The following is a 14,641-nucleotide window of genomic DNA, read 5'->3' on the forward strand; positions in this document are numbered from 1 at the left end:
ATTCATTTTTGTGTTTGTTTCTTTCCTACCTTCACTGTCTGGACTGTTGTAATCTTGTTTCTCTCAGTTCATCAAGAGACCCCAAGGAAAGCTAAGTAATAGAGTGACAACCAAGCAGCCGGCGTCACCAGGTGACCCACAGGGCTACCACCTGTCAAAGTCTCTATTTCAGGCCGACCCAAAAATTGGCCCGCCTAATTGCCTAACTGTCTAACTGTTTACATCAGTTAGCCAAAATTCTTGTCGACGGCATGGTCCGTACAAGAGCTCGTTAACCTTAGAAAAAAACTTGCATTGGCCTCTTTGTGTGTGTGTGCTGTGTTTCTCTCGCCCACAGTGAACCAGTATGCCCCGTTCACCCAGTCCCACTGTCCCTTGGGATCGCCTAGCGGTATGGCTGGAAGCGATGACGAGCACTGTTCCGTCGGAGGACACCAGTGATCTGCAACAGCTGAGCCAGGAGGAACTGGACACAGAGCTAGACAAGCTGACGGCACACGACCCGACGCAGAGTTACTCTCACAAAGAACTGGCCAAGATCCTCGGGAGCCTCGCCCACAACCTTGTCGCCCAGGCACGGCTAAGAGAAAAGAGCCACACCGACCTGGAACAGGAAGCGGCAACATTAAAGCTCCAAGCCGAGGAGGCCCGGAGAAACCAGGCCCTCACCCAGCGTCATCTAGACCAGCTACTTCTAGAGACCGAGAAAAAGGGTGAAACGGACACAGAACAAGAGAAAGAAGTAAAAAGACTTCAAAAGGCCCTGAAAGATCTGCGTCTGGACACAGACCGCAGAGAGCAGTCAGAGAAAGACACCAGGGAAGAACTCAACGAACAGCTCCGGCGAGGCGAAGTTCTCCTAGAGAGAGCCAACACTGCACTCAAAGACAGAGATGCTAAAGCCAAAGCCTCCGAAAACCACTTGCAGGCTGCCCGAGCCGAGATCAATGAGCTTGTCCAGCAAAGACATGAGCTCCAAGATGAACTTGACCTTGTTCACAGAGAACTGAAACATTCCTATAAACTGCAAAGTGACCGGGAAGGGGGAACGCACCACCCAAAGTTTCCCCCGACCAGCTGGTCCGCACCTTTTAGCCAAGAACCAAGAGCTAGAAAGGGGGGTGACAACCCACTGCTAAGACTGTCACCTGCTAGCCTCCACGAACCCCCGCCAGCAGCGGAGAAAGGGAAGCACTTCCAGGAAGTCAGGGCCAGCAGCCACGTAGCTCATAAAGACCTTGACAAGCTGGCCAGAAATATCCCTACGTTCAGCCCAGACCCTGCAGGAGGAGACGACGTTGACGCCTACTTGCAAGACATAGACTTTCACCTGCAGACTGTCGCTAACGCGAACACTTGGGACAGATTGTTCTTACTCAGAATCACTTCTAACCGGGACGTACGCAGCTTTCTAGACCGTCAACCAGAGACTGTCAAAGCAGACTACTGGCAGCTACGACGAGTTTTAATTCACGAACACTCTGATCCAGAATCAGACCAGGGGCTAATTGCTGCTGTGGACCTCAGGCAAGGTCGACTTGAAACCCCACTGACTTTACAGCCACCCGTTTCCATCAGTCATGGCAACCTCATGTCAGGACAGACCATCCCGGAACAGGGAACGGTGATACCAGCATACACCAAAGGGGTCGCTGTTCGGCTCAACATGCGATATGGCCAAACCTTAAACCACACGCTGGGTTTCTTCAAACCCTCACCTGAATGTGTGGAACTCGGACTCACACTTGAAGCCACACCCCTCACTGAAGTGTCATCTCGTGTAGTCTACATCCTCTTCAACAACTGCACAGCAACTGACATCAACATTCCCAAGGCCTACCGGCTGGGATGGCTAGTGAGCCATGACTTTCATGACTTTGAACTTGAACTACCCATCATTGGGCCCATTCCACCTGCACTGATACCCGAAGGGAGTACAGGTAACACGCTGTTCACTGCACCCTTCAAATTCATTGCCATCACATCTGTCATGCCGATGACCAAAGACCAGGTGTGCCGAACGGAGCTGACTGAGGACAGTCACCTCGCAGTATACACAGTCTCCCACCAGCCTGTCGGTGAGACTGATGAACCTGCTACACCTCTCAAGACCAACCTGATCTATGTAGACGACGTTCTCATGAAGAGCACAACGGTGGCCGACCACCTGAAAGAAAGAGACTATGTTTCGAACCAACTATCCGCAGCCGGTGCCAAGATCGCCCTCCACAAAGGACAGTGGTGCCGGGCCAAGGTCAACTACGTGGGCCTGCTAATCGGATCCCAAGGCATTGAACCTCAGTCAAACTGTATTCATGCCATTCAAAACATCAAGCCTCCTACTAACACCTCTGAGCTGCGCAGTTTTCTAGGGGTATGCAATTACTCCCGACAGTTCATTGAAAACTACTCAGACATGGCCAGACCTCTAACAGCCCTGCTGAAGAAAGACTGCCCTTTTGTCTGGTCGGATGCACAAGAACCCCAACAACAACTGACCTGTCAAAGACACTTTGAACCGAATGCGTGCCAGGGCATGCCCATGGCCTACGTCGATGGGTGCTCCTACAACCACGACGACATCCTCAAGGCAGATGCAGGAGTGCTGTGGGTGAACGATCAGCCGTGCCCACCACAACACTTCAAGTTGGGTCCTCAGTCATCGCAATATGCAGAGATAGCAGCTATTCTCATAGCCCTACAGATTGCATCAGCACACGACATCAGAAAACTGCTCATCTGCTCAGACTCTAACTATGCCAGACTCAGTTTCGTGTGCCACCTTCCAAGCTGGAAACAGAATGGTTTCAAGACCACTAACAACAAGCCAGTCAAACACCAACACCTGTTTCAGGAATGTGACAACATCACAAGAACACATGACCTGACAGTGTACTGGAAGAAGGTAAAAGCACACTCGAAGCTACCAGGTCTCGACAAAGACGTAAATGACCAAACTGACGCCCTCGCCAAGACGGGCGCACTACACGGCGACATGTGGGTACCCCCAAACCCCACATCCAGCCCCAACGTTGCAGTGCTAACCCGCAGCAAGCGACCGGCCCCGGCTACAATGCCCGCATCGCAGCCGCTATCGCTAACTCCGCAGATGTCCAACAACGACATTGCGGATATGCAAGCCTCTGACACTGCGCTATGTATCTCCATGATCATCAGCAATACCCTAACCCTAGGCATAGCCTTTCTCCTGTACAGGAAGTTCAACGAGATGAGAACCCGCTACAGCCAAACTCACGACAGCTGTGTCTGGAGGTCTCTGATGGAAACCCCGGAGGGAGGGTACCACGCCAGAAGCAGATGCGAACCTCATCGAGCTGGCTCCTCAGCCACAACGAACACCTGCTATCCAACCGTCCCGATTCACCTGCCATCCGACCATTGTGATGGGGGTTGTCCGATAATGACCATAGGACATCATCTGACAAAAAGGGGGACTGTAACAGTAATGATTCAATCAGTCATGTGGCAGGATAGACCAAAGTCTGAACACCTCACAGCCCTCGTGACTTGTCTAATCAAATCATACTTAAACAAAGGGCCTGTGTGTTACGCTGATTAGATCCAAACCACATCATGTGGCCACAAGAGATTGGAGAGTTGAACTCTTTGGGCGTCGGCCTTCCCCTCTATAAAAACTGCAACCGACCATCAGCTCTTTGCATCCTCGCCACCACAAGGAACGGACCTCTTGGCATTTAGCCATGGAGGGGAAGACCATCCCTGGTTTTCCCAACCCTGAGAGAAGGCCTCTCCGCACGGAGAGAGAAACCGGCAGACTTCTGGAGTGACTTTCCTAAACTTCAAAGAAGTTCACCTGGGACTCACAAATCCTTAGCGAACTTCCCCGACGATTCGAACTCAGACACTTACACAAGAAGCCGTAGTAATGCAAGTATTCTATTTCACAATCAAACTGCTTGAAAACGGTTGTCTGAATTATGAATTTATATGAATTTCTTGTGGGCTCTTGGGAAAAGACTGAAGCTGTCTCTCCCTCTCTGTCCGTCTGTCTCTCTCTCTCTCTCTCTCTCTCTCTCTCTCTCTCTCTCGTTAATTCTTCTTCCCTTTTTATTACTCGTTAAGTTTCATGTTTCCTTGTTTGGACCATATTGTTTGTTTTCTCCTACATATATATGCATATTTCCCCGTATGAATCGTAGCTTTGTAAACTGTAGTTGTTTTATTAAAACCCAATGATTGCATTAAATTGAATCTGTATTGTTTTGCTCACAAATCTCGAAGTCACTGAAGCGTAAGATCTAAGCTACCCATTTAAGCTTGATTTTCATGTAGTACTACTTCAGTAGTGCAGATCGTACAAACATAAGAGATATTATTTGTCCTGATCAAACAGATCAATGTTTCTTAAGGTTTGTGAGATTGATAACTGATGAAGAAATCAATTTGGATAAAGGTTACTTTTAAATGATTAAAGGTTCCGTTATACGTAAATTTTGTCTGTACAACAAGCAAATAATATTCATAGACTCATGAATATTAATACCATTTGAGTTAATTATTCCCCAAAACTCATTGTTGCTACACACTTTAGAATAATTGTCCGTCATTAATAGGTAACTATGCAGAAAGTAATGCAGGACTAATGAGTATTACTACATTAACACTTCAGCTACTACTACTAGCTAATATAGAAACAAGCCTAACTAATCAGTAAGTAATATTGAATTTAGGACTAAGATAGTTCCTTATTAGGTAATCAATAATTACTGAATGGGATTGGCATCACTAAGAACTAATAATAGGTAACTATGACAAATTATAAAGAATTACTAATTAATTACTAATCACAACACTAAAATATTTTACTCTCAATGTGGTCATAAAATGCATCACTAATTACTCAGGTGTTACCAAGTCACTATGCAGGAACTACTAATGATCTGGACCATTATTTTAAAGTCAAAAAGTTTTTCACTTTAAAATAATGGTACAGGTCACTAGTTGTTCCTGCGAACAACCAGTAAAGTATAGTATTTTGTTAGATTTACGACAGAAAAGGCCAGTTGGGTAATATTCAGTGTTTTCTAAAATTAGTTATTTCTGTCAGAAAAATCCAAGATATTAGAAAAGATGTTTCACTTACCCAGTAAAAGAGTCCTGAAGAAAACCCTCATGTTCACTTCTTGATTCTTTCTGCTTTATTTGAGCACTGAATGAAAGTTGTTCCTGTGAGAGAGAGAAGAGAGATGAGAGATGATAGAATGATGCAAAAGTTCAGCTTTACATACCAGTGGGACTGTCAGTCATGTCACATGATCATATTTCTCCTCCTCCATTCCCAGATTTCTCCTCCTCCGTTCCCATATTTCTCTCTCTTTCTTGTTGACTGGAGCTGGAACATTTCTCAGACAAAAAAACAGGGTATTATTTTTCAAATAAATTTGAAATCCGTGTATAAACAAGTGAACAAGTTATGAAATGAATGTCTTTAGTAATAAATTATATCAACATATTATGTACCAATGCAATACATATAATCTTGTTTATCTCGTATATAATCTCAGCTTTACAGTGATAACAGGAAAACAATGCAACAAAGTTTGTTTAGGCTGTACAGCCGCTCTGGGGAAAACAGTGATGTCATTGTCCAGCTCAGTTCAGTTTCCTTTCAAAAAGAAACTCGCACTGCGTCCTGAGACACTATGGGGAAATGCCTCAGTGTGACTGGTATCTGAAGCAACTGTAAAATCACAGCAATCGTATTGTCCAGCGACAGCCTATGACATCATACTAGTGAAATATATAAGGGTCACCTAGAGAACATGTCATCCACTTCTTCTGAAGGGACTGAACAGGCAGACCAGAGGCATGGGAGTGAGACGCAGTGTCTCGTTCCCTGTTCTCAGGGAACCAGGGTTACAGTCATAACCATACAATGGCGGGCAGATCAGTAATATAGTTGAATATTTAATGTCCCCAACCAAGCAAGCCAAAAGTCCAAAGCCAAAGGCGACAAAGGCGATGGTGGCAAGAACCAAAACTCCATCACGTGACAAAATGGAGAAAAAAAACCTTGGGAGAAACCAGACTCAGTCGGGGAGGCAGTTCTCCTCTGGCCAATGGACGAAAAGTGTATGACTATGATTCAGGCAACATTACAGGTCAGAAGTCAAATCGGATCGGAACATTCAGAATATTTGTCCAGTTCCATCTGGTTGAAGATAGAGACGGGTTTGTTGAGGATCAGTGCCACTGGCTGTCGTGTTGATGAGGCCTTCTCAGGGGAGAGTCTAGTTAACAGGATCTCTGCAGACACTTCAGGGCTGCGTTGTGGTCATATCTAGGCGCAGATATCGAGAGAGTCTTCCTAAACTATATTAAGGTTCAAATTTTAACATACTGACTTAAATTCTTGCATTATTTACTCTCTCATGTCATTCTTTCCTTTCAGTGAAACACCAAGAATTATTATCATTATTATTTTTTTAATGAAAACTGAGGCTGTCAAACGCCAAAATGCATCACAGAAGTGGTTCATCTTCTCTAAGGCTATATCTATCATGTTGAATTGTTTTTCCATCTTGAGTATTGGGTGCTGCTCTGTCCACCTCATTAAATATAATTTTTCCTTATTCCTATTTCCTGTGGTTTTCATTCATGTTAATGTGTTTGACCAACATTGACCATTGCCAAAGTAATTTTACAAACTTTACTTAAATCATGTATATTTGAAATGTAGTTTCATGTTGGTAAATTTGAGATTTAACAGCTTCTGCTTGAAAATGTGTTATTTAAAACTGATTAGACTCAGGTGGTCACTCTGCATGTTTGAAGTAGGTTTTGACAATATGCATGCCAAGTTTTCTTGAAGTCATTTGCTTATGTTCAAGAAGTCATGAATGTAAATTTACATGTAAATGTTCCCAAATTTCTCTCTGTGCCAGCGTCTTTCGGTTTGGTGTTTAGTGACGCCAGCAATTAGGAGTTTTAAGTGGATAGAGTTTTAAGTGATTTTCAAGATCCATGTACAATAGCCTGGCAAGAATCTTATTTATTTCTAATAATGTCTGATTACAGTGTTCTTTTTTGTGCCCCTGATGGACTTCGTTGTCATTTGAGTAGGCATACCACAAATCATTTGAATAGGCAGACAACTCTTATGCCTATGCAGTATGTAAATAATGTTTGTGTCATCTTTTCTTTGGAGAGAAGCTAAGAAAATGACTTTATGTAGATGAGATGTGACGTGCTGGTGGAACAAAGATGGCCAGTGAAGTGGCTGTTTGCATTCGGACCACAGGTTATTTTTAGTTGGTCAATTTTTGTCACTTGGCTTTTATCAAGCTCCATGTGTGATCCTCAGATGTGTGTTTTCATAATTGAAGAGTCTTTTTCCTGACTTTTTTTTTTGTCTTATCACCAGGTAACCATCATCATCACCTGATTTTATTTCTCTTTAGCTTCCTTTGCTACTTCAAACGTGTTTTACAAACACACTATCACAGAAGCCAAATGAGACAAACACATAATAAAAGTTAAGAGGCTAACTAATGGAAACACTAATCACTGTTATGGTGACTTCAGATGAAACACATTAGAGTTAAACCTCTTTTAATTCTCAATAAGAGCTTCTGTAGTCATCTGACAGAAATAAAACCAATCTGGTTAGTAATGTGTGAAGCTGGTAATGCTGTTTGTGGTGTTGTTTAATCCTCTGCTGAGATCTTCAGAGATGTAATGTCTTCTTTAATCTTCAGTTGATTTCATCTAAAGCTGTGGATGAAGTCAGTTGTAGTTCTTGTGTTTGTGTTTGTGCTTGTTTCTTTTTCTGTTCTCTTCTTTCCTTCAGTGATTCTGCTTGTTAAAAGGTTCCTTAAAGCTGAGATGACTCCATATTTAATATACACAGATTTTGTGGCTCACATAAGGTCCAGTTCTGGTTTATTTATTTGATTTTGGCTGACGTGTGGCATTGCTATGGCCTGCTTGTGGCCCAGATCTGGCAAACAGGAGCTGCCCACCCAAGTGCCATAATTCCACGCAGCATGTGGGCCAGATCAGTATTCCACATGTGCTATGTTACAGAGTGTGCAGTGAAGCATCATTGAGCCTGCCTGATGAGAAGGAGACTGTAGCATTAAGAACATTCCTTACAGTTATGATTTGGCACTCCCATACACCACCAGCATGACTGGAATGAGGGGCATTCATAACAAAATCACACTGCTTATCTGCAAGAAACGCAGTGAGCCTTTCTGGATCAAATTTCTGTAATGCAGAGTTCAGTTCGTTCTTTGCGCCTCAGAAATTGGTACCTTGATCGCATCTGATCTGTTGTACTGTACCTCGAATTGCATTAAAGCACCGTAGACTGTTGATGAACACATCTGTCGACAAATCTTCTAACATTTCTATATGAATGGCTCGTCAACAAAAGCAAGTTAGAAGCAGGCCATACCTTTTGTGCTGTTTTCTTCCTTCTTTAGTCATGAAAGGACCAAAGCAATCCATACCACAAAACACAAACGGTGGTGAAGGCTCTAAACGTTCTGCGGGGAGATCACTCATCCGCTGACCTTCAACAGCTTTTCTCAGCCTTCTACATGTTACACAGTTGCGAATGTAAGATGTGACTGCTCTGTATATTCCAGGTATCCAATAGCCACAAGATCTGATTTCATTGATTGTGAAGCCCTTTCCTTGATGCTTTACACTTTCATGATAGTGTGCAATTATCAACTTTGTCACATGGTGATCTTTGGGAAGGATCAGTGGATGCTTGAGGGAGTGAGTGCATGATGAGTGGCTTATGGCAAGTTCTACTGCCCGATTTTAGCCCCGATTTTGACTCGCCGACAGGTTTTGGGAAATTGGTGCTCGTGCATGCGAGTGACAATCACGCAGTGTGAATGATCAAAGATGCGATCAGAGAGAATCGCAGATGAGCTGCAGACGCCCGCGAGATATTTGGCATGCTAAATATCTGGACCTGTTGGCGATTCAAACTGCTGCTGTGTGAAAGGAGTTCTGACTGAAAAATACATCGGCGATGACCGACAGCCTATGAGAGAGCAAGATACAGGGCAGCGGGAGGTTCAGGGAGGAGTTATAGACCAGAATATTAAAAATATATATGTTATATATATATATATATATATATATATATATATATATATATATATATATATATATATATATATATATATATATTTACAGTTATATCAAGCAGAAACAAAGCACAAACATTTGCTTTATCAGCCGCAGCAGCAGCACACTGCAATATTATTTATTTACCTCAAACTCTCTTTGCAGAACACAATCCTTGCTCCCTGTGTCTCCCCAACCCTTTCCTCCAACATAATCTTTTTTCTTTTTCTCCTTTTTGCTGCAAGTCAGCGCACAGACAATTTGGATGGCAAGTTTTTGAACTGCAGTCTATATTTTTAATAACAATTCCAGTCTTGCGCGAGAACTCCGGTCTGACGCATGTGTGATCTCGCGTTGTTTCCTTCTCACTTCTTGCGTGTGTTTGCTTGTGAAATGTAGTTCGCGGATGGGACAGCGCTGTCGGCGATTTTTCCTCTTGTACAGTCATGCAGTGTGAAACCCCCTGTCGCCGATCCACCGTGCAGTGTGAACACAGCAGTGACTGAATGCTGGCCCAGATAGTCATGCAGTGTGAAAAGAACTGTGATCCGACGAGTTTGAAAATCGTGCAGTCTGAACTAGGCTTTAATCTTCCTCCCACCTTGATCATACCATCCGTATCGATGAAGGCGTCCAGGTGATGAAGTTTGTTATAACCTGGCAGTTGTTTTCCTTGACTCAGGACATCCATTTCTTTCTGATATACGGTACTTGCTTTTGCACTCCTTTAAGAATCAAGCATTTTGCATCCTCTTGTTCACTTACAGAAGCCGGTGAGTTAGTTTTATCTTTTCTTATCCGTCTCAGAAGTTGTGCAATGACTTTGACAGCATTAGACCGAGATGAAAACGAAGACAAAAGGTCTACAAGATCTTTACTTTCAGTGGTTTCTGCTTGAAATGTCTGCACTTTCCTTACTTCTGGATCTCCTACTGGACGTTCTGGTACCACATTTGAGATGGCGATTTCTTTCTTCCACAGAAACGAGGGACCCGAGAACCAGTTGGATGAGAGCAACTCATTTATTGTTCTTCCTCTTGAAGCATTGTCTGCTGGGTTCTCATCCGTTGGTACATACAGCCATTGCTTGGGTGCTGTGCTTTGGCGTATTTTTTGGACTCTATTGGCTACAAACGTATGAAAGCGACGGGCATCATTATTTATGTAACCCAAGACCACCTTTGATTCAGTCCAAAAAAAGTCATTGACATTGGTGAGGTCAAGCTCTTCTCTGAGTATATTGCTCATTTTGACTGATACCACGGCTGCCATCAATTCTAATCTCTGTACTGTAGTAATCTTTGCAGGAGTAACCCGGGCTTTGCCAATGAGGTAAGTGCAATGAATCATCCTTCTCATTTATCATTCTCAGGTAAGAACACTGACCATAACCACAGGTACTTGCATCAGAGAAATGATGTATTTCGGTTTTTACAATCTTACCGAATTCAGCAGGTGTATAACATCGTGGTATGTTTACCCTTTCCATTTTGATGAAGTCGTTCTGCCATCTCTCCCACCGTGGGATAAGTGCAGGGGAAAGTGGATCATCCCAGCCTATACCCTGTTGACACATTTCTTGAAGGATCCTCTTACTGAAAGGATCGGTTTTGCTGCTAAGACAAAAGCTGAGATCCAAACCCCAGCAATAGAACTATAAAAGCCACAAATCTTGAGAGAAGATCTCACAGAAACTATGGGACATCACCCAACCCACCACCCCCCAACCCCCCTCAACTCCCCTACCCATGTTGCCCTCTCCTTGCCCTGTTTCAGGTCAACAAATGCAGATATACCACTGATGATGTATCTTGTGAATCTATTGTTTTATCTATTTCATGTTTGGTGACCTTTTAAAGGTCTCGGTGCGAATGGTAAAATGGTCTCAGTTTCACTGCAGTCACTAGTAGTATTAGAAAGATTGAAAACTAATGAGAATTCTGTTCTCCTTTTGAGTGGTCTCTTCAAAGATATCTGATCCTTTCCCCCAAAACCAGGTGTTTGTGGTGCAAATATTTACAACCCTTTTGTTCTGGTTGGAGTATTTAAGGGAGGGTAACAGAGCTGTCAGGGGGGAACATTCTGTAGCCAGAACCCCCCATGCAGTCTGTGTGAGGGTCTTCGAGACACTCACACACATTGCATGTATTGTGCCAGACATGATGACTCTTTGAAATTATTTTACATATTACTTTGTGATTGTGTTTGTTTTTACGCTGACCAGTTGTGTACCATGGATTCTTGCTTAATTATTTTCTTGTCTGGCCAAAAAAAAAATGTTAATCTTGATTTATTCTGTATCTTTCTGAAATCATTATTTTAGTAGTGTCGCATGCGGAGTAAGTAGGAGGTACCGCAGATCTCTCTGTTGGGACAGATCAAACTGAGGACTCCATAGCGGGAGCATCGAGCCAAGCATGAGCGAAAATCAGATTTCTGACTGTCGCTGTTATTATAAGTTGCAGTTTTCGTGACTACTAAAATTACCTTTTTTGTTATGAGTAAACATGTGCGACTCACTTAGAGGTAATATAGTTCCCCCTATAATCCTCTGTAATATCAGAACTGACTAATCTGTGAACGTGAGAGCAGGCGAATCCGGACGCTTAGCTTCTGTGCGACTCCGGTCCCATGGTGGAACGAATATTTGAAAATAAGTGATACTATGAAAAATCAACAATCTAAATTAAATCGCAAATACTCTTGAAATCAGCTGATAAACTCTAAACGTAACACACTTTATGGAGTCACATAAAATTGGAGTCAGATAAAATTATTCATGGAGTCAGATTTAAAATGAGATCTCAATAAATTAATATAACTTCACCAAAATGCTGAAAAGGCTTACACGCAGAATTCCCTTTTGACCAAGCCGCTGGATATCGTCATTGAGCTAGTGGGTGGAAGTTTACATTACCATTGAGAACATAGGGAGCTACAAAACCCAAAGGATCGTATATGGAGGCAACAGTTGACAAAATTCCATGACGTGTTGTGGGTTGACCTTTTAGTGGAATATGGAATTTGAAGCTATCACTCTGTATGTTCCAATGAATTCCCAGAGCTCTCTCGATTGGCATGTCATTGAAGGTAAGATCCTTTGTTTCAAAGTGTACAGCACGTTCTGATGCTGGTATGCTCTTGTCATTTGATATAAACTTGTGAAGTCGAAGACCACCTTTTGCGTGCTTCTTTTTCCAGCTGAATTGCGATTTCCACTGTCTCTACACTTGCGACTCCATTGTTGACATAAAAGTCTCTTGCGATGACATGAGTGTGATTGACTGTGCTCACTGGCTAGATATCTTAGCCCATAGTTTGCGCAACCGGGCGAAGACACTGCACCGAAAAGATGCACTTTCGTTATGTTAGTGCTGTTTGGTGTTCTGTCCGACGTTTATTTGAATAAAGCCTGTCTTTGTGGGAGTCCTGAATCTGCTCTTCTCTGCTGCACCATACACTTGTAACAGCCAGACTGTATTGTGTGAATTCTGTGGAACATGTGACTTCTTTAAATGTGCAAGTATCATTGGGATATGGAAAATAACCAGTGTTTTTCCTATTTCAGAATGCCACCACCCAGGAAAGACCGTATTATCAACAAAGTGTATGATGCCATTGATGCCATCCAAAATGGGAACAGTGATTTTGAAATGGATTCTGATACAAGTTAAGAAGATTGTGATGTGGAGATGCATGTGAACTTGAAAAGTAAAATAAACAACCCATTGACCACCCGTCTGATGATTATGTGGACATCATGCCAACTAAACCAAGTCACTCAAGAACACAGACCATGCCCTGTGACTGGTATCGCTGGCTGGTAAAGGATTTTATCATTCCAAACACTGATTTTTCAGTTCAGGATTTCACTAATGATGCCGAGCTTAATACACCACTGGAGTATTTCTGAAAGTTTGTGTCAGAAGATATGAAGAAAATAGAGGACACTGTGGTAAGGGCTACACCAACACACTTTGCAGCAAGTGCAATGTCCACCTCTGCTTCTCAGAGGACAAGAACTGCCTTTGGGACTATCATAACTGAATATGGCTATGAACATAGCTAAATCACATAAATGCCAAAGTTTTCATTCAGTTCATCATGTTTTGTAAGTACAATCTGAACATATTTTTCTAAAATAAATTTATTTTTCATAAAAATATGACTTGTCCAATTATTAATAGTGTGATTATTAGTGAATACATATGATACTAATAAAATCATTACACCCTGCAAATGAACCCTTAGATGTTCTCTACCTTTATTCTGACATGAGGAAATGACTGAAATTCTGCTACCCAACAGGCCCAACGTTGCAATATTACAACATTCCCCTAAAAACTTACTAAAATGTTGAAAATGTAAAAACCCATTTATTTCTGCATTAGAGGCCTCCTACAACAACATGTAAAATGTGGAAAACATTTACAAGAGAGGAGGTGATTGAGTTCATTTTTGACACTTGAAAGGAGGCTGAGCAGGACTCTTCAGATCCGGAGTCTGCATATTCAGATGTTGACGATGCGTTTGCTGCTGGCATTGATCCAGGCATGGATTGGTAGTGCTTGTCTTTTTTTTCTGATGAAGCTGTGAGAAATGTCAGTAAAGTAGGCATAGATTCAGTGTTTCAGTTCAAAATACCACTGTTTCACGCATCTTAGAATGTGTGTGGTATGTGATTTATGTACATACGTGTTGGCATGCGTGTAAGTAACAGCAGCTTTTATTTTTATTTAATTTTTATTGTGTTGTATTTATAACCTTTTTATTATTTTTTATTTTACTAATGTATTGTTTAGTAATGGAGAATACATTTACAAATATACAGTTATAACAACCTTGAGCTCAACACGCTCAAAACGGTGGAGATGATAGTGGACTTCAGGAGGAACAGCCCAGCTCTCCCCCCGCTCACCATCATGAACAGCACTGTGGAAGCAGTGGAGTCATTCAGGTTCCTGGGCACTACCATCTCTCAGGACCTGAAGTGGGACAATCACATTGACTCCATTGTGAAAAAGGCCCAGCAGAGACTGTACTTCCTTCGTCAGCTGAGAAAGCTCAACCTCCCACAGGAGCTGCTGATTCAGTTCTACTCGGCTGTCATTGAGTCTGTCTTATGCACTTCCATCACTGTCTGGTTTGGTTCTTCTACCAAATCTGACATCAGGAGACTACAACGCACAATCCGGACTGCGGAGAGGATTATTGGTGCCTCCCTGCCAACCCTCCAGGACCTGTACTCTTCCAGAGTGAGGAAGAGAGCACGGAAAATCATCACAGACTCACCCTGGACATCTCCTGTTTGAACTGTTATGGTCAGGACGGCGACTCCGATCACTGGCCACTAGAACATCTAGGCACAGGAACAGTTTCTTCCCACAGGTCATTTCCTTCTTGAACAGTTAAATACCCCCCCCCCCCCCCCCCCCCCCCCAAAGTGCAATACTCAGTTTATAAATACAGTTTATATATTCATCCTATTCAAATACTGTAAATATGTTCATAA

Source organism: Gobio gobio (genome assembly GCF_949357685.1).
Source record: "Gobio gobio genome assembly, chromosome: 2".
Lineage (NCBI taxonomy): Eukaryota > Metazoa > Chordata > Actinopteri > Cypriniformes > Gobionidae > Gobio > Gobio gobio.